The following is a 21423-nucleotide window of genomic DNA, read 5'->3' as shown; positions in this document are numbered from 1 at the left end:
CCCTATATAGTGCACTTCTTTTCACCAGAGCCTTATGGACCTTGGTCAAAAGTAGTGCACTAAATAGGGAATAGGGTGCCCTTTGAGACGAAGGAGTATTGTTTTCATAACAGGGCTTGTTGTTCCCTGTTGACCTGAGGGCAGCTCTGACCTGTGTGCTCTCATTTGTTGTGATGTCAGAACAACTCAACAGTGTAGCGATCCCCAGTATAGTACTCCCCAGTATAGTACTCCCCAGTATAATACTCCCCAGTATAGTACTCTCCAGTATAATACTCTCCAGTATAGTACTCTCCAGTATAATACTCTCCAGTATAGTACTCCCCAGTATAGTACTCTCCAGTATAATACTCTCCAGTATAGTACTCTCCAGTATAATACTCTCCAGTATAGTACTCCCCAGTATAGTACTCCCCAGTATAGTACTCTCCAGTATAGTACTCTCCAGTATAGTGATCCCCAGTATAATACTCCCCAGTATAGTACTCCCCAGTATAGTACTCTCCAGTATAGTACTCACCAGTATAGTACTCCCCAGTATAATACTCTCCAGTATAATACTCCCCAGTATAGTACTCCCCAGTATAGTACTCCCCAGTATAGTACTCCCCAGTATAGTACTCCCCAGTATAGTACTCCCCAGTATAGTACTCTCCAGTATAGTACTCTCCAGTGTAATACTCCCCAGTATAGTACTCTCCAGTATAGTACTCTCCAGTATAGTACTCTCCAGTATAGTACTCCCCAGTATAGTACTCTCCAGTATAGTACTCCCCAGTATAGTACTCCCCAGTATAGTACTCTCCAGTATAATACTCCCCAGTATAGTACTCCCCAGTATAGTACTCCCCAGTATAGTACTCCCCAGTGTAATACTCCCCAGTATAGTATTCCCCAGTATAGTACTCCCCAGTATAATACTCTCCAGTATAGTACTCCCCAGTGTAGTACTCCCCAGTATAGTACTCCCCAGTATAGTACTCCCCAGTATAATACTCTCCAGTATAGTACTCCCCAGTGTAGTACTCCCCAGTATAGTACTCCCCAGTATAGTACTCCCCAGTGTAGTACTCCCCAGTATAGTACTCCCCAGTATAGTACTCCACAGTATAGTACTCCCCAGTATAGTACTCCCCAGTGTAGTACTCCCCAGTATAGTACTCTCCAGTATAATACTCCCCAGTATAGTACTCCCCAGTATAGTACTCCCCAGTATAGTACTCTCCAGTATAGTACTCCCCAGTATAGTACTCCCCAGTATAGTATTCTCCAGTATAGTACTCCCCAGTATAATACTCCCCAGTATAGTACTCCCCAGTATAGTACTCCCCAGTATAATACTCTCCAGTATAGTACTCCCCAGTGTAGTACTCCCCAGTATAGTACTCCCCAGTATAGTACTCCACAGTATAGTACTCCCCAGTATAGTACTCCCCAGTGTAGTACTCCCCAGTATAGTACTCTCCAGTATAATACTCCCCAGTATAGTACTCCCCAGTATAGTATTCTCCAGTATAGTACTCCCCAGTATAATACTCTCCAGTATAGTACTCCCCAGTATAGTACTCCCCAGTATAGTACTCCCCAGTATAGTACTCCCCAGTATAGTACTCCCCAGTATAGTACTCTCCAGTATAGTACTCCCCAGTATAGTACTCTCCAGTATAGTACTCCCCAGTATAGTACTCCCCAGTATAGTACTCCCCAGTATAGTACTCTCCAGTATAGTACTCCCCAGTATAATACTCTCCAGTATAATACTCCCCAGTATAGTACTCCCCAGTATAGTACTCCACAGTATAGTACTCCCCAGTATAGTACTCCCCAGTGTAGTACTCCCCAGTATAGTACTCTCCAGTATAATACTCCCCAGTATAGTACTCCCCAGTATAGTATTCTCCAGTATAGTACTCCCCAGTATAATACTCCCCAGTATAGTACTCCCCAGTATAATACTCTCCAGTATAGTACTCCCCAGTATAGTACTCCCCAGTGTAGTACTCCCCAGTATAGTACTCCCCAGTATAGTACTCCACAGTATAGTACTCCCCAGTATAGTACTCCCCAGTGTAGTACTCCCCAGTATAGTACTCTCCAGTATAATACTCCCCAGTATAGTACTCCCCAGTATAGTATTCTCCAGTATAGTACTCCCCAGTATAATACTCTCCAGTATAGTACTCCCCAGTATAGTACTCCCCAGTATAGTACTCCCCAGTATAGTACTCCCCAGTATAGTACTCCCCAGTATAGTACTCTCCAGTATAGTACTCCCCAGTATAGTACTCCCCAGTGTAATACTCCCCAGTATAGTATTCTCCAGTAGAGTACTCCCCAGTATAGTACTCCCCAGTATAGTACTCCCCAGTATAGTACTCTCCAGTATAGTACTCCCCAGTATAGTACTCCCCAGTATAGTACTCCCCAGTGTAATACTCCCCAGTATAGTACTCCCCAGTATAGTACTCCCCAGTATAGTACTCCCCAGTATAGTACTCTCCAGTATAGTACTCTCCAGTGTAATACTCCCCAGTATAGTACTCTCCAGTATAGTACTCTCCAGTATAGTACTCTCCAGTATAGTACTCTCCAGTATAGTACTCCCCAGTATAGTACTCCCCAGTATAGTACTCCCCAGTATAATGCTCCCCAGTATAGTACTCCCCAGTATAGTACTCCCCAGTATAGTACTCCCCAGTATAGTACTCCCCAGTATAATACTCTCCAGTATAGTACTCCCCAGTGTAGTACTCCCCAGTATAGTACTCCCCAGTATAGTACTCCCCAGTGTAGTACTCCCCAGTATAGTACTCCACAGTATAGTACTCCCCAGTATAGTACTCCCCAGTATAATACTCTCCAGTATAGTACTCCCCAATATAGTACTCCCCAGTATAGTACTCCCCAGTATAATACTCTCCAGTATAATACTCTCCAGTATAGTACTATCCAGTATAGTACTCCCCAGTGTAGTACTCCCCAGTATAGTACTCCCCAGTATAGTGATCCCCAGTATAGTACTCTCCAGTATAGTACTCTCCAGTATAATACTCTCCAGTATAGTGATCCCCAGTATAATACTCCCCAGTATAGTACTCTCCAGTATAATACTCTCCAGTATAGTACTTCCCAGTATAGTACTTCCCAGTATAGTACTTCCCAGTATAGTACTTCCCAGTATAGTACTCTCCAGTATAGTACTCTCCAGTATAGTACTCTCCAGTATAATACTCCCCAGTATAGTGATCCCCAGTATAATACTCTCCAGTATAGTACTCTGCAGTATAGTACTCTCCAGTATAGTACTCTCCAGTATAGTACTCTCCAGTATAGTACTCTCCAGTATAATACTCCCCAGTATAATACTCCCCAGTATAGTACTCCCCAGTATAGTACTCCCCAGTATAATACTCCCCAGTATAGTACTTCCAGTATAGTACTTCCCAGTATAGTACTTCCCAGTATAGTACTCTCCAGTATAGTACTCTCCAGTATAGTACTCTCCAGTATAATACTCCCCAGTATAGTGATCCCCAGTATAATACTCTCCAGTATAGTACTCCCCAGTATAGCACTCTCCAGTATAGTACTTCCCAGTATAGTACTTCCCAGTATAGTACTTCCCAGTATAGTACTCTCCAGTATAGTACTCTCCAGTATAGTACTCTCCAGTATAATACTCTCCAGTATAGTGATCCCCAGTATAATACTCTCCAGTATAGTACTCCCCAGTGTAATACTCTCCAGTATAGTACTCTCCAGTATAGTACTCTCCAGTATAGTACTCTCCAGTATAGTACTCTCCAGTATAATACTCTCCAGTATAGTATTCTCCAGTATAGTACTCCCCAGTATAGTACTCTCCAGTATAATACTCTCCAGTATAGTACTCTCCAGTATAGTACTCTCCAGTATAGTACTCTCCAGTATAGTACTCCCCAGTATAGTACTCCCCAGTATAGTACTCCCCAGTATAATACTCCCCAGTATAGTACTCTCCAGTATAATACTCTCCAGTATAGTACTCCCCAGTATAGTACTCCCCAGTATAATACTCTCCAGTATAGTACTCTCCAGTATAGTACTCTCCAGTATAGTACTCTCCAGTATAGTACTCCCCAGTATAGTACTCCCCAGTATAGTACTCCCCGGTATAGTACTCCCCAGTATAGTACTCCCCAGTATAATACTCCCCAGTATAATACTCCCCAGTATAATACTCCCCAGTATAGTACTCCCCAGTATAGTACTCCCCAGTATAGTACTCCCCAGTATAATACTCCCCAGTATAATACTCCCCAGTATAGTACTCCCCAGTATAATACTCCCCAGTATAATACTCCCCAGTATAATACTCCCCAGTATAATACTCCCCAGTATAGTACTCCCCAGTATAGTACTCCCCAGTATAGTACTCCCCAGTATAATACTCCCCAGTATAATACTCCCCATTATAGTACTCCCCAGTATAATACTCCCCAGTATAATACTCCCCAGTATAGTACTCCCCAGTATAATACTCCCCAGGATACCAGTACAGATCCAAATCAAATCAAATTGTATTTGTCACATACACATGGTTAGCAGATGTTAATGCGAGTGTAGCGAAATGCTTGTGCTTCTAGTTCCGACAATGCAGTAATAACCAACAAGTAATCTAACTAACAATTCCAAAACTACTGTCTTATACACAAGTGTAAGGGGATAAAGAATATGTACATAAAGATATATGAATGAGTGATGGTACAGAGCAGCATAGGCAAGATACAGTAGATGGTATCGAGTACAGTATATACATATGAGATGAGTATGTAAACAAAGTGGCATAGTTAAATTGGCTAGTGGTACATGTATTACATAAAGATGCAGTGGATGATATAGAGTACAGTATATACGTATACATATGAGATGAATAATGTAGGGTATGTAAACATTATATTAGGTAGCATTGTTTAAAGTGGCTAGTGATATATTTACATCATTTCCCATCAATTCCCATTATTAAAGTGGCTGGAGTTGAGTCAGTGTCAGTGTGCTGGCAGCAGCCACTCAATGTTAGTGGTTGCTGTTCAACAGGCTGATGGCCTTGAGATAGAAGCTGTTTTTCAGTCTCTCGGTCCCAGCTTTGATGCACCTGTACTGACCTCGCCTTCTGGATGATAGCGGGGTGAACAGGCAGTGGTTGTTGTCCTTGATGATCTTTATGGCCTTCCTGTAACATTGAGTGGTGTAGGTGTCCTGGAGGGCAGGTAGTTTGCCCCCGGTGATGCGTTGTGCAGACCTCACTACCCTCTGGAGAGCCTTACGGTTGTGGGCGGAGCAGTTGCCGTACCAGGCGGTGATACAGCCCGCCAGGATGCTCTCGATTGTGCATCTGTAGAAGTTTGTGAGTGCTTTTGGTGAAAAGCCGAATTTCTTCAGCCTCCTGAGGTTGAAGAAGCGCTGCTGCGCCTTCTTCACGATGCTGTCTGTGTGGGGGGACCAATTCAGTTTGTCTGTGATGTGTATGCCGAGGAACTTAAAACTTACTACCCTCTCCACTACTGTGCTACCCTCTCCACTACTGTGCTACCCTCTCCACTACTGTGCAACCCTCTCCACTACTGTGCAACCCTCTCCACTACTGTACTACCCTCTCCACTACTGTGGATCCAGGCAATGCAGATCCACAGTAGTGGAGAGATCCACACAGTACAGATCCACACAGTACAGATCCACACAGAGTACAGATCCACACAGAGTACAGATCCACACCGTACAGATCCACACAGAGTACAGATCCACAGAATACAGATCCACAGATGATTTTGAATAACTGTCATTACCAGACAACTGGAGGTTGTTTTAAAACCAGCAGGGAATTGGGGAGGGAATGGTTCTGAGATGAGAAAAGGGGAGGGACGCCATGTGTTTCATGTCTTTCATGTTGGCCCAGCTGGAAATATTTTAGAGGAATAATAACAGCCAGCATTACAACCATTAAAACACAAGCTATAGTTATTGTCTTTGAATCCACATGTATACTACATTGTAGATAAGTGTACAACTGTGCAGATATGAGAAACCAGAAAAGGAAAAGTGTGATAGGAAAGGAAGAAGAAGCCTCACATTCTGATAGGCTACAGACCTGTGCCAAGGTCTCTTCTGATGCCTCGCCATTCTCAATTAGCGGTCTCATCATTCACAATACCCTGGGTACAGTTACCCATCCATATAAACAGCACTACAGTATCACTTCAGAGTCTATTACAGCTTTTTAACGATACTCTTTGATTCAAGGGAAAGGTCTGTAACTTCCATTTCTAAATCGACTGTAAAATAGATAAGGATTATATTACAGTAAAGTCTATATGTGATGTGTGGTATATATATATTACAGTAAAGTCTATATGTGATGTGTGGTATATATATATTACAGGCAGTAAGATTGAGACTTCTGCTGATGCTCCTCTATTTCTCCTCCTACACCGTGCTCTAACATTGTCTACATTATTAAAATGCATCCAAATGCTACTGTGCTTCCGACTAATTTTTCCAGCTGTTGTTTTCACAGCTGTCCTTCCTCTCTCTCCTTGGCTGCTAAGTGTGTGACTGTGAGTGAGTTGGCTAAGGCCCTCCCTCTCTGTCTCTTTCTCTCTCTCTCGCTGTCTGTTTCTCTCTCTCCTCTCTCTCTCTCTCTCTCTCTGTCTGTTTCTCTCTCTATCTCTCTCTGTCTCTATCTCTCTCTCTCTCTCTATCTCCCTCTGTCTCTCTCTCTCTCTCTGTCTCTCTCTCTCTTTATGACTGTCCTCTCTTCTCTCCTCTCACCCTCCACAGATATAGAGGTTCTAATAGCCTTGGTGGTGAGTAAAAAAAATATCTTTATGGCAATAAAGGTGCAATCACCCTCCTTCTTCTTCTCTTTCTCTCTCTCTCTCGCTCTCGCTCTCTCACTCTCCTCTCTTTCTCTCTCGCTCTCCTCTCTTTCTCCTACTATTGCTTTCTTTCTCTTTTTCTCTCTTACTCTCTCCTCTCTCACTCCTCTCTCTCGCCTCTCTCCCCCCTCTCTCTCTCTCTCTCTCACTCTCTTTATGACTGTTCTCTCTTCTCTCCTCTCATCCTACACGGATATTCGAGAGATTCTAATAGCCTTGGTGGTGAGAGTTTAAAAAAAATCTCTTTACGGCATTAAAGGTGCAGTCTGGGATCTGCGAATCTGTTTCAATTCTTGATATTCATCCGTGATGGACCGAATGTCAGACTGTAGCTTTAATAGCACTTTTAGGTGATTGCTCTCCCAACTCATGGCTCTCAACTCAGCTCTGAGGTCACTCTCATCTCACCCTCTACTTCTGAAAATCAACTATCCATTAAGTATCATGTCCTTCAGGGCCTTACTTTCATGTCCAGTAGAGTTCTACTTCCCTAGCTACGCTAGGTCCACTGAATAGTCACACCCCTCAAGGTTCGTTCTACCCGACAACACGTGTTGTTAGTCATGAACTAAACAGATCAGAATCAACACTTCTAAATACAGTACAACAGGGCTACACCTTAAACACAAATCAAATCAAATTGTATTTGTCACATGCACACAAATACAACAGGTGTAGACCTTACAGTGAAATGCTTACTTGCAAACCCCTAACCAACCTATAAAAAAATAAAGAGATAAAAAGAACAAATAATTAAAGAGCAGCAGTAAATAACATTAGCGTGGCTGTATACCTGGGGCACCTGTAGAGAGTCAATGTCCCTCCCAATGTCAATGTGCAGGTAGTTGAGGGAATGTGTGCATGTAGGTAGAGTTATTAAAGTGACTATGCATAGATAATAACAGAGAGTAGCAGCAATGCAAGGGGGGGGGATGCAAATAGTCTGGGTATCCATTTGATTAGCTGTTCAGGAGTCTTATGGCTTGGGGGTAGAAGCTGTTTTAGAAGCCTCTTGGACCTAGACTTGGCGCTCCGGTACCGCTTGCTGTGCGGTAGCAGAGAGAACAGTCTATGACTAGGGTGGCTGGAGACTTTGACCATTTTTAGGGCCTTCCCCTGACACCGTCTGGTATAGAGGTCAGGGATGGCAGGAAGCTTGGCCCCAGTGATGTACTGGGCTGTACGCACTAGCCCCTGTAGTGCCTTGCGGTCGGAGACTGAGCAGTTGCCATACCAGGCAGTGATGCAACTCATCAAGATGCTCTCGATGGTGCAGCTGTAAACCCTTCTGAGGATCTGAGGACCCATGCCATATCTTTTCAGTCTCCTGAGGGGGGGATAGGTTTTATCGTGCCAACTTCACGACCGTCTTGGTGTGCTTGGACCATGTTAGTTTGTTGGTGATATGGACACCAAGGAATTTGAAGCTCTCAACCTGCTCCACTACAGCCCTGTCGGTGAGAATGGGGGCATGCTCGGTCCTCCTTTTCCTGTAGTCCACAATCATCTCCTTTGTCTTGATCATGGTGATGGTGGCGTTGTTGTCCTTCCACCACACGGTCAGGATCTCTGACCTATTCCCTATAGGCTGTCTCGTCATTGTTGGTGATCAGGCCTATCACTGCTGTGTCATCGGCAAACTTAATGATGGTGTTGGAGTCGTGCATGGTCGTGCAGTCATTGGTGAACAGGGAATGCAGGAGGGGACTGAGCACGCCACCCTGAGGGGCCCCCATGTTGAGGATCAGCGTGGCGGATGCATTGCTACCTACCCTCACCACCTGGGGGCGGCCCGTCAGGAAGTCCAGGGTCCAGTTGTAGAAGAAGGTGTTTAGTTCCAGGGTCCTTAGCTTAGTGATGAGCTTTGAGGGCACTATGCTGTTGAAAACTGAGCTGTCGTCAATGAATAGCATTCTCACATAGGTGTTCCTTTTGTCCAGGTCTGAAAGGACAGTGTGGAGTGCAATAGAGATTGCATCATCAAATTGGAGTGGGTCTAGGGTTTCTGGGATAATCGTGTTAATGTGAGCTATGGCCAGCCTTTCAAAGCATTTCATGGCTACCGACGTAAGTGCTATGGGGCGGTAATCATTTAGGCAGGTCACCTTCACTTCCTTGGGCACAGGGACTATGGTGGTCTGCTTGAAACATTTAGGTATTACAGACTCAGACAGGGAGAGGTTGAAAATGTCAGTGAAGACACTTGCCAGTTGGTCAGCGCATGCTCGGAGTACACGTTCTGGTAATCCATATGGCCCTGCGGCCTTGTGAATGTTGACCTGTTCGAAGGTCTTACTCACTTCGGGCTGCGGAGAGCGTGATCACACAGTCGTCCGGAACAGTTGATGATCTCATGCATGTTTCAGTGTTATTTGCCTCGAAGCGAGCATAGAAGTTATTTAGCTCGTCTTGGTAGGCTCATGTCACTGAGCAGCTCTCGGCTGTGCTTCCCTTTGTCGTCTGTAATAGTTTGCAAGCCCTGCCACATCGACGAGCGTTGGAGCCGGTGTGGTATCGTGAAACGCTAACTTACAAGCCCTTAACCAATAACGCAGTTAAAGAAATAGAGTTAAGAAAAGATTTACTAAATAAACTAAAGTAAAAAATATAATGACATAACAATAAAATGACATAACAATAACGAGGCTATATACAGGGTGTACCGGTACTGAGTCAATGTGAGGGGGAACAGGTTAGTTGTACATGTAGATAGGGGTAAAGTGACCCTCCCACTCCATCTGCCGAATTCTTTCTATTTGCTCTTGTTTTCCTTGATAGGATGTCGGTGTGCGGAGCCGGTAGGGTCGTCAGAGAAATGGGACACACCTGGGCCCAGGTGTGTCCCGGGATAAATACACCTCTTCTCCATTCATTGAGGAGACTCTCTCCATGCAGACACACTGTTAGATTTTGGTTGTGGCATTTTTGTGGCCATTTTGTTTGTTTGTTTGCATTGGTACCTTTCAACACCCCTCATTATCATATTTATCCACGTAACCACTCACTTACACTACTGATTACTGACTACACACATCCATTGTTAATTGTATTTACGTTACTTCAGTTAATAAATATATTTTTGTTTTTCCTAATCTCCACGTTGTCTCCCTTTTCGTTACGGACTTCGAGCCGTTTCGTGACAATAGATAATAAACAGTGAGTAGCAGCAGTGTAAAAACAACGGGGTGGGGGGGGGTGGGGGGGGTCAATATAAATAGTCCGGTGGCCATTTTATTAACTGTTCAGAAGGCTTATGGCCTGGGAATAGAAGCTGTTAAGGACCCTTTTGGACCTAGACTCGGAACTCCGGTACCGCTTGTCATTACCATACCGGTCTGTATGGTAATGTAGGGTTAGAGGTACAGGTCTGTATGGTAATGTAGGGTTAGAGATACAGGTCTGTATGGTAATGTAGGGTTAGAGGTACAGGTCTGTATGGTAATGTAGGGTTAGAGGTACAGGTCTGTATGGTAATGTAGTGTTAGAGGTACCGGTCTGTATGGTAATGTAGGGTTAGAGGTACAGGTCTGTATGGTAATGTAGTGTTAGAGGTACAGGTCTGTATGGTAATGTAGGGTTAGAGGTACAGGTCTGTATGGTAATGTAGGGTTAGAGGTACAGGTCTGTATGGTAATGAGGTTAGAGGTACAGGTCTGTATGGTGTATGGTAATGTAGAGTTAAAGGTACAGGTCTGTATGGTAATGTAGTTAGAGGACCAGGTCTGTATGGTAATGTAGAGTTAAAGGTACAGGTCTGTATGGTAATGTAGTTAGAGGACCAGGTCTGTATGGTAATGTAGTTAGAGGTACAGGTCTGTATGGTAATGTAGCCAGAGGTACATGTCTGTATGGTAATGTAGTTAGAGGTACAGGTCTGTCTGTATGGTAATGTAGAGTTAGAGCTACAGGTCTGTATGCTAATGTAGTTAGAGGTACAGGTCTGTATGGTAATGTAGAGTTAGAGGAACAGGTCTGTATGGTAATGTAGAGTTAAAGGTACAGGTCTGTATGGTAATGTAGTTAGAGGTACAGGTATGTCTGTATGGTAATGTAGATTTAGAAGTACAGGTCTGTATGGTAATGTAGTTAGAGGAACATGTCTGTGTGGTAATGTAGAGTTAAAGGTACAGGTCTGTATGGTAATGTAGAGTTAAAGGTACAGGTCTGTATGGTAATGTAGAGTTAAAGGTACAGGTCTGTATGGTAATGTAGAGTTAAAGGTACAGGTCTGTATGGTAATGTAGAGTTAGAGGTACATGTCTGCATGGCAATGTAGTTAGAGATACAGGTCTGTATGGTAATGTAGTTAGAGGTACAGGTCTGTAGAGTAATGTAGTTAGAGGAACATGTCTGTGTGGTAATGTAGAGTTAAAGGTACAGGTCTGTATGGTAATGTAGAGTTAAAGGTACAGGTCTGTATGGTAATGTAGAGTTAAAGGTACAGGTCTGTATGGTAATGTAGAGTTAAAGGTACAGGTCTGTATGGTAATGTAGAGTTAAAGGTACAGGTCTGTATGGTAATGTAGAGTTAAAGGTACAGGTCTGTATGGTAATGTAGAGTTAAAGGTACAGGTCTGTATGGTAATGTAGAGTTAGAGGTACATGTCTGCATGGCAATGTAGTTAGAGATACAGGTCTGTATGGTAATGTAGTTAGAGGTACATGTCTGTATGGTAATGTAGTTAGAGATACAGGTCTGTATGGTAATGTAGTTAGAGGTACAGGTCTGTAGAGTAATGTAGAGTAGCTATAGTGAGAGGGTTACCAGCTGTATGGGAAAAGGTACTGACAAACACACACACATGCGCACACTGGCTCTAGACTACAGCAGAGATTGCTGCTCTTTCCTGAGGAAAAGGAAAAAGTGTATAATAATTCCTGACTAATTGTTTTCAGCCTGAAGACAGCTATTATACTGACAGGTAGTGTTCAAATTACATTATTTATTTATAGACTAATTCTGCCTGCCTCCCTCTCCCCTCCCCCTCTCCTCTCCTACCTCCCCCTCTCCTGCCTCCCCCTCTCCTGCCTCCCAATCTCCTCTCGAGCCTCCCCCTCCATTTTCCTGCCTTCCTCCCTCCTTCTCTCTCTGTCTCTCTCTCTCTCTCTCTCTCTCTCTCTCTCTCTCTCCTCTCCTCTCCTCTCCTCTCCTCTCCTCTCCTCTCCTCTCCTCTCCTCTCCTCTCCTCTCCTGTCTGCCTGCCTCTCTCCTCCTCTCCTCTCCTCTCCTCTCCTCTCCTGTCTGCCTGCTTTACCCTCTCCTCTAAATTGTACATTCTTACAGTACATTCATTTAAGATAGCAAAGTGACACCCCACATTATCCTGCCTCCTGCTGCCATGTGCTGCTTCCGTTGGCCTACTATGTCTTCTTTACCAAGTCTAATGAACTGAGTTAATCACATCAGATGGGGGGAATAAAATGGGATTCTTAACCCAGCATATAACACATCACATCACGCCTTGGAGCTTTGGACCTAAAAAATATCTGCTCATTCATTTGTGAATGACACAAGGAGTTATATTATGTGATGGAGATGGTGTTGCAGTAGGTTACACCTCGGTCACACACCGACGACCTCGTTTCGGGTTTCGGTACACCAGAAGTACATTCACTTCCAATGGAGCGTTGCGTTTGCTTTGCAGCAATTGCGTTAACAGAGGCAGTTGGAGTGTGCGTTCTGTGTTCTGCTTGTTGCACACACGTTGGATTTATCCAACGCATGCAGCAAATTGTTTGTGTAGGTTTCACAGAAATAGTAGCAGAAGGTGAATATTGTCGTTGGAACAAATATCTATTAAAAAAAAAATGTTGGATTGCATCACGAAAAGGTTTGACCGTAGAAAGTATTTCACAGCGTTGACGCTGTGGGTCTGATCGAGTCGTTCGTTACACTAGAAGATGAGCGACGGGGCTCTCTACAAACACCCTGCTCTCTGTTCGCAACGATCAACAGAGCAAGGCAGCGCGCATGTCTGCATGTGTGTGTCTTTATAGGTGCGTGGGAATGGCTGTTGCGTACATGCATTTTGGGGGTTGGAGGGTTTTATTTTGTCCTGTAGCTCATTCAAGGTAATTGGAGAATCCAGTGGGTTCTGGTACTCTTTAATAGTTGATTCTAAGATTTGTATTTGATCATGTATATGTTTTTGCAGTTTGTTATTTTCTATAGAGCCAAAAAGATTGGAGAAGTGGTTTACCCATACATAGACAATTCTTCGTGTTGTTGTTTGTTTAGTATTTTACAATTTTCCCAGAAGTGGTTAGAGTCTATGGTTTCTTCAAATACATTGAGCTGATTTCTGACGTGCTGTTCCTTCTTTTCCGTGGTGTATTTCTGTATTGTTTTAGTGCTTCACCACAGTGAAGGTGTAGACTCAGGTTTTCTGGGTCTCTATGATTTTGGTTGGATAGGTTTCTCAATTTATTCTCAGGTTTTTGCATTCTTCATCAAACTATTTGTCAGTGTTGTTCATTTTCTTAGGTTGTCTATTTGAGATTTTTAGATTTGATAGGGAAGCTGACAGGTCAGATATAATGTTTAGGTTTTTGACTGCTAAGTTTACACCTTCCCTATTACAGTGGAACCTTTTGTACAGGGAGTTGTCTAAAAGGGATTGAATTTGTTGTTGTCTAGTTGTTTTTTGGTAGGTTTCCAAACCACATTCCTTCCATCTATAGTACTTCTTAATATTACTCAGTTCCTTTGACTTTGATGCCTCATGATTGAGTATTGCTCTGCTCAAGTACTGTGATTTTGCTGTGGTCTGATAGGGTTGTCAGTGGGGTGACTGTGAACGCTCTGGGAGACTCTGGGTTGAGGTCAGTGATAAGGTAGTCTACAGTACTACTGCCAAGAGATGAGCTGTATGTGTACCGAACATAGGAGTCCCCTCGAAGCCTACCATTGACTATGTACATACCCAGCGTGCGACAGAGCTGCAGGAGTTGTGACCCGTTTTTGTTGGTTATGTTGTCATAGTTGTGCCTAGGGGGGAATGCTGTTACCTCCAGGTAGGTGTTTGTCCCCCTGTGTGCTGGAGGTGTCCGGTCCTTGTCTGGTTCTGGCATTTAGGTCGCCACAGACTAATGTCCCTGGGCCTGGAAATGATTGATTTCTCCATCCAGGATAGAGAAGTTGTCTTTATTAAAGTATGGGGATTCTAGTGGGGGGATATAGGTAGCACACAGGAGGACATGTTTCTCTGTTAAGATCATTTCCAGCCAAATGTAAAATGTTCCTGTTTTGATTAATTTAATGGAGTGAGTTAGGTCTGCTCTATACCAAATTAGTAAACCCCCTGAGTCCCTTCCCTGTTTCACACCTGGTAGTTTGGTGGATGGGACTACCAGCTCTCTGTAACCTAGAGGGCAACCAGTGGGTCCGTCTCCTCTATAACAGGTTTCTTGTGGGATGACAATGTCTGTATTTCCGATTTCATTGATGAAGGTAGGTCTCTATGTGTAGGTAGGTCATAGGTCTGATCTGAGGGGCCTAAATGGGGTGTGGGCGTGGTTGACTTGGGGGGGTGGATGCGGCTGCTGTTGTTGTGGTCTGGATGTAGGTCCTCTCGGTGTTGGTCCTCTGTGTGTAGGTCCAAGGGGAGGACCCGCAGGTCTGGGCGTGGTGTCTATTGATCTGTTGCTGGGGCTGCATTTGAGACGAATGTCCTTTAGAGTCAGGGCAAAGGTGGGCACTGCTGCCTTGTAGAGGTGGACCTGGTCATAGAGGCTATTCAAGTCCAGGGTGGGGTGGTGGGCCAGGAAAACATTTGGTTTTGTGGCACAGTCACGGGAAATACTTGCGTTTACCCGCTGTATGGTAGCAGGGTGGAAGTCTTTTTGTGATAGTATAACCACTTGTGCATAGGGGAAAGTAGAAGAAGCTTTTCAATCACTCCCTTCAGTGTTGTGGCCACCCTTTCCTGCTGTGTTCTCAGGCCGTTTGTGCCTGTGTGTATTATTATGTGGCTGGGTGAACCTTGTAGGTCCTCAGACAGAAGGTCTAGGGCGCGCTGGGTGTTTGGACACCAGAGTTTAGACACTCTTTCTCTCTCTCTCTCTATTTCTGTCACATTCGTCGTAACGAGGAGACCAAGTCGCAGCGTGATTGGAATACATTCTTCTTTTAATGAAACGAAGAACACTAAATAAACTAACGTGCCGCTATAAACAAATAGTGCTGACATGCAACTACACATACACAATAACCCACCAAATGGAAAATGGCAACCTAAATAGGATCCCCAATCAGAGACAACAATAAACAGCTGTCTCTGATTGGGAACCAATTCAGCCCACCATAGACCTACATTTACCTAGACAATTCCAAAACTCCATAGATATACAAAAAACCCTAGACATGCCAAAAACACACATACCACCCTCGTCACACCCTGACCTAACCAAGATAATAAAGTAAACAAAGATAACTAAGGTCAGGGTGTGACAATTTCTCTCTCTCTCTTTCTCTCTGTCCCGCTGTCTCTCTGTCTCTTTCTCATTCTCTTTTTTCTCTCTCTTTCTCTCTCACTTTCTCTCTGTCTCTCTCTTTCTTTCTGTCTGTCTGTCTGTCTGTCTGTCTGTCTGTCTGGTTCTCTCTCTCTCTCTCTCTCTCTCTCTCTCTCTCTCTATCTCTTTTCCTTACCCTCAGGAGGGAAATGAACACACACACAACTCCACTCCATCGTATTTAATTCCAGCTCCACAGCCAATATACATAATTTACAATATTGCTTTTGAAGTGAAATGAATGGTTTCAATAGAAGCCTGGTGATGAAATTAAACAATTCTCTCTCTCTCTCTCTCTCTCTCTCTCTCTCTCTCTCTCTCTCTCTCTCTCTGTATTTTAACCAAGGGTCAAAAGAACCATACATTGAACAATAACAATAAGCATACAGAAGAGGACATGTGCATGTTGATTGGTCTGTCAGACATGGTCCCTCATCTTATGGCAGGCAGCAATGTAGTGCGCTGCCAACCCACAGCTCTCTGCGTCCTCCCCCAACAGGATGAGTAGACTACTCTCATCAGAGATGTATTTGAAACGTTGAAAAAGGGTTTCAAATTTGGGGAAATGTCAGTCTCTAATTGTTTTATATTTTTTTACATTTTTGTCAGGAAATGCAGCTCTGTCTCAGGTTCTGCTGTTGTGCAGTGGTTGCACAGCCTTTCCTCTACAGGGAGGCAGGTTTTCCTGTGTCTACACTTCTCAATTTCAAGGCTGTGCTCACTGAGCCTGTACTTTGTCAAGGTTTTTCCAAGGTTTTGATCAGTAACCATGGTCAAATAGTTTGTCACGGTGTACTGTCGATTTAGGGCCAGATAGCACTGCATTGTGCTTTGTGTTTGTGCTTGTGTTTCCCAATAAGCAATGTAGTTTTGTTTTGACTGTGTTGTAATTTGGTTTATTCTGATTGATTGGATGTTCTGGTTCTGAGGATTCAGTTTGTTAGTAGAACAGGTTTGTGAAATCAGCCCCAGGACCAGCTGGATGAGGGGACTCTTTTCTTTGCTCAGCTCTTGGTATTGCAGGGCTTGGTAATAATATGAGCGGGGGTCAATGTATTTTAGATGTTTCCAAAACATAATTGTTATTTTTTGAGTTTTTATTATTGATGGATATTGGCCTAATTCTGCCCTGCATGCATTGTTTGTAGTTTTCCTCTGGACATGTAGGAGAATCTTACAGAACTCTGCATGCAGGGTTTCAATGGGGTGTTTGTCCCATTTGGTGAAATCTTGTTTTGCAAGTGGACCCCACACCTCGCTGCCATAAAGGGCAATTGGTTCAATGACACATTCAATTAGTTTTAGCCAAATTTTAATAGGTATTTCATTTTGAATTTGTTTTTAATGGTGTAGAATGCCCTGTGTGCTTTCTCTCTCAGTTCATTCACTGCCTCATTAAGGTGTCCAGTTGAGCTTATTTTTAAACCTAAGTAATTGTAGTGTGTGCAGTACTCTATATATTTTGTTCCAATTGAGAACTTTGGTCTAATTCCCTGAGATCTGGATCTTCTCTGGAAAATCATTATTTTAGTCTTTTTGGGCCCAGGTCTGGCACTACTGCTCGAGCAGGTCCAGGCTCTGCTGTAGGCCATGTACTGTGGGTGACAGCAGGCATAGGTCATCTGTGAAGAGTAGGCATTTAACCTCTGAATTGTGGAGACTAACACCAGAGGATTTTTCTAGAATAGTGGCCAATTCGTTGATGTAAAAATTGAAGAGTACAGGGCTCAGCTTGCAACCCTGGCGAAGGCCCTGCCCCTGGTTAAAGAATTCTGTTATTTTCTTGCCAATTTTAATGCTGCACGTATTGCCAGTATACATTGATTTAATTATGTCATAGTTTTACCCCCTACACCACTTTCAATAACTTTGTAGAACAGTCCTGAATGCCAAATAGAATCAAATGCTTTTTTGGAAATCAATAAAGCAAGCGTATATTTTGGTATTATTTTGGTGGACATGTTTACATGTTACTACTACTACTACCATTATTACTACTACTACCATTATTACTACTACTACTACTACTACTACTACCATTATTATTACTACTACTACTACTACTACTACCATTATTATTACTACTACTACTACTACTACTACCATTATTACTACTACTACTACTACTACCATCATTATTACTACTACTACTACTACTACCATTATTACTACTACTACTACTACCATCATTATTATTACTACTACTACCATTATTACTGCTACTACTACTACTACCATCATTATTACTACTACTGCCACTACTACTACCATTATTACTACTACTACTACTACCATTATTACTACTACTACTACCATTATTACTACTACTACCATTATTACCACTGCATCATTATTACTACTACCATTATTACTACTACTACCATTATTACTACTACCATCATTATTACTACTACCATCATTATTACTACTACTACTACTACCATTATTACTACTACTACTACTACTACTACCATTATTACTACTACTACTACTACTACCATTATTACTACTACTACTACTACCATTATTATTACTACTACTACTACTACCATCATTATTACTACTACTACTACTACTACTACTACCATTATTACTACTACTACTACTACTACCATTATTACTACTTCTACTACTACTACCATCATTATTATTACTACTACTACTACTACTACCATTATTACTACTACTACTACTACTACTACTACTACTACTACCATTATTACTACTACTACTACTACTACCATTATTACTACTACTACTACTACTACTACCATCATTATTACTACTACTACTACTACTACTACTACCATTATTACTACTACTACTACTACTACCATCATTATTACTACTACTACTACTACTACCATTATTACTACTACTACTACTACTACTACTACTACTACCATTATTACTACTACTACTACTACAACCATTATTACTACTACCATTATTACTACTACTGCCATTATTACTACTACTACTACCACTACCATCATTATTACTACTACTACTACTACTACTACTGCCATTATTACTACTACTACTACTACTACTACCATCATTATTACTACTACTACTACTACCATCATTATTACTACTACTACCATTATTACTACTACTACTACTACTACCATTATTACTACTACTACCACTACTACATTCATTAATACTACTACTACTACTACCATTATTACTACTACTACCACTACTACCATTATTACTACTACCACTACCATCATTATTACTACTACTACCACTACTACCATTATTACTACTACTACCACTACCATCATTATTACTATTACTACTACCACCACCATCAAATACAAATAGAGAACACATGTCATTGATTGAACACAACGACTCAAAATTGATTTAACCTGTTTCAAATGATGCGACACAACCAATATAAGCCAGTTCAGAGAGGAAACAGGTTGTTGAAGGTGGGAAGGAGAAAATCTGAGAATGGATAGAAGAAACAATTTGAGAGGACGAGGACGGGTGTGTATGCGAGGTGGGCGACGAGGAGGAAGAGGAGGAGGATGGCAAGAAAGAGGAAGAGGAGGACGAAGAGGAAGAGAAAGAGTGGAAATATCTGATGAAATTCGAGCAACAGTTATAGACCATGTTCTTGTCCATGGACTGACAATGAGGTAAGCAGGACTTAGCAGGACTTTGTGACGATTTTCTGTGTCCACCATAGTAAGGACATTCAGAGAAGAGAACAGGTACAGTATACTACTGTATTTTTGTAACTGCAAATGTACTGTACTACACTATATGCAGCTGTTTCAATAGACATTTGTAAAGTTAATCACTGTATGTATTGTACTGCATTAATATGTTTTGTAACTGCACAACTACTTTTTGTAGTATTGCAAGGCTGCCACATGCAGGTGGAAGGACAGCTACAGTATATTCACTCAGCAGCAAGAGGCAGTTATCGTTGGCATGGTCCTTCAAGATAATGCAATACGACTCAGAGAATTCCAGGAACGAGTGATACAAGACAACACACACTTCCAGGGAATCGACAGTGTGAGCATTTCCACAATTGACCGTGTCCTCCATCGTAACAGGATGCGAATTAAACAAGTAAACAGAGTACCTTTTGAGCGCAACTCACCAAGGGTGAAAGAACTGCGAGCTCAGTATGTGCAAGTAAGTGTACATTCAGAAACATTTACTGTAATCCAGATTGTCTACAGTACTAACACATACCATGTGAATGACATTACTCTTCAGTACATACAATGTATGTGAATCAGAAGCCTAATTGTACTCTACAGTATAGCACTGTCTCTGTCTGACTTACAAAATCCTACATACAGTATATTGTATTTCTACACAGACAATATTTGACTTGGAATCCTTGGACAGACCCCATGAGTTCATCTTTGTCGATGAAGCAGGCTTCAATCTAACAAAGAGGAGAAGGAGAGGCCGAAACATGATTGGACAGCGGGCCATTGTTGAAGTCCCTGGTCAACGAGGTGGCAATGACACAATCTGTGCTGCTATCAGCAACCATGGGGTTCTACATCACCATGTTACACTCGGGCCATATAACACCCAGCACCTTCTAAGATTTATTGCCAATCTAAGATATATTTTATTTGAGCAGCAGGTTCAAGAGCAGCAGGGTCCAGAGCTAAATGAGAATCTCATTCCCACCTATGTGATAGTGTGGGACAATGTCCATTTCCACCGAGCTGCTCAGGTAAGGGAATGGTTTAACATCAATGGGCAGTTTATGAACTTGTGCTTCCCTCCATACTCGCCTTTCCTGAATCCGATTGAGGAGTTTCTCTCCTCTTGGAGATGGAAAGTATATGATGGACAACCCTACACCAGAGTAAAGCTGCTGCAAGCCATGGATTTAGCCTGTGGTGATATAGGTGAGGAATCATGTCAGGGCTGGACACGACACACAAGAGGCTTCTTCCCCGTTGCCTCAGGAGGGACAATATTGCTTGTGATGTCAACGAAGTGCTCTGGCCTGACCCAGCCCAAAGACAAGAAGAAGCACATTGATCACATGTTTACTCCTTTGATTTTTGTCCCTTTTAGTATTGTATACTGTAGTACAGTGCATTGTAGGCTGTATACTGTACAATGGACAAATTGTATGGCCCTGAACATTGTGCTTTCCATTTATTAACAGTACTGACTGCTCAATAGATTTTGACTGGTTGCAGGTTCATATCAACAAAGAACAAGAATTACAGTATCACAGAGACAAAGGACAAGTTTGTGAGATGCAGGGGTACAGTACTGTAAAAATAGGGGTACAAGGAGGAGGAAGAACAAAAAACAAAATTGCAAAGAGCAAAGCAGAGTAGTAATTTCTGATCAATTTTGAGCTACTATGATAGAACATGTTTTCGTTCATCAAAAGACAATGACGGAAAAATGTGAATATTTATTTAGATTAAAAATGTACTTCTCCCTGAGAATTGTATGTTTTGAACAATGTGTTTTCTATTTTTCGGTGTATTGTTTACTGACTGCTTGAGAGTGTATTGATCACTTTGTTTATGATTTGAGAGCAGTGTTTGATTTTGAACACAGGTAAAACTGTTTTGAGGCGAATGTTTCATTTTGCAAGAGGAGTCAGAGGTTATGTAAATAGTGCTTGAAGATGAGGTTTTGTGTTTAATGTTTTCAGGAAATGGAGCAAGGTTTCAGAAATTGTGTTTTAGCAATTGAGAAAAACTACTACTACTACTACTACTACTACCATAATTAATACTACTACTACTACTACCACCACCACCATTATTACAACTACTACCACAACTATAATTAATACTACTACTACTACTACTACCATCATTAATACTACTACTACTACTACTGCCATCATTAACACTACTACTACTACTACCATCATTAATATTACTACTACTACTACTACCATCATTAATACTACTACTACTACTACTACCATCATTAACACTACTACCACTACTACCATCATTAATACTACTACTACTACC

General features: G+C 42.3%; 1 long non-coding RNA gene across 1 annotated transcript; it reads left to right on the top strand.

The window, feature by feature from the left end:
- Nucleotides 1-18928: 18928 nt before the first annotated feature.
- Nucleotides 18929-19864, top strand: LOC135503633 (uncharacterized). The gene is made up of 3 exons (XR_010449979.1): nucleotides 18929-19152; nucleotides 19298-19585; nucleotides 19776-19864. It is a non-coding gene; the product is annotated as an uncharacterized LOC135503633 (long non-coding RNA).
- Nucleotides 19865-21423: the final 1559 nt, after the last annotated feature.

The sequence above is a fragment of the Oncorhynchus masou genome, chromosome 18 (assembly GCF_036934945.1).
Source record: "Oncorhynchus masou masou isolate Uvic2021 chromosome 18, UVic_Omas_1.1, whole genome shotgun sequence".
NCBI classification, from domain to species: Eukaryota; Metazoa; Chordata; class Actinopteri; order Salmoniformes; family Salmonidae; genus Oncorhynchus; species Oncorhynchus masou.
This window is presented reverse-complemented; position numbering and strand designations above follow the sequence as displayed.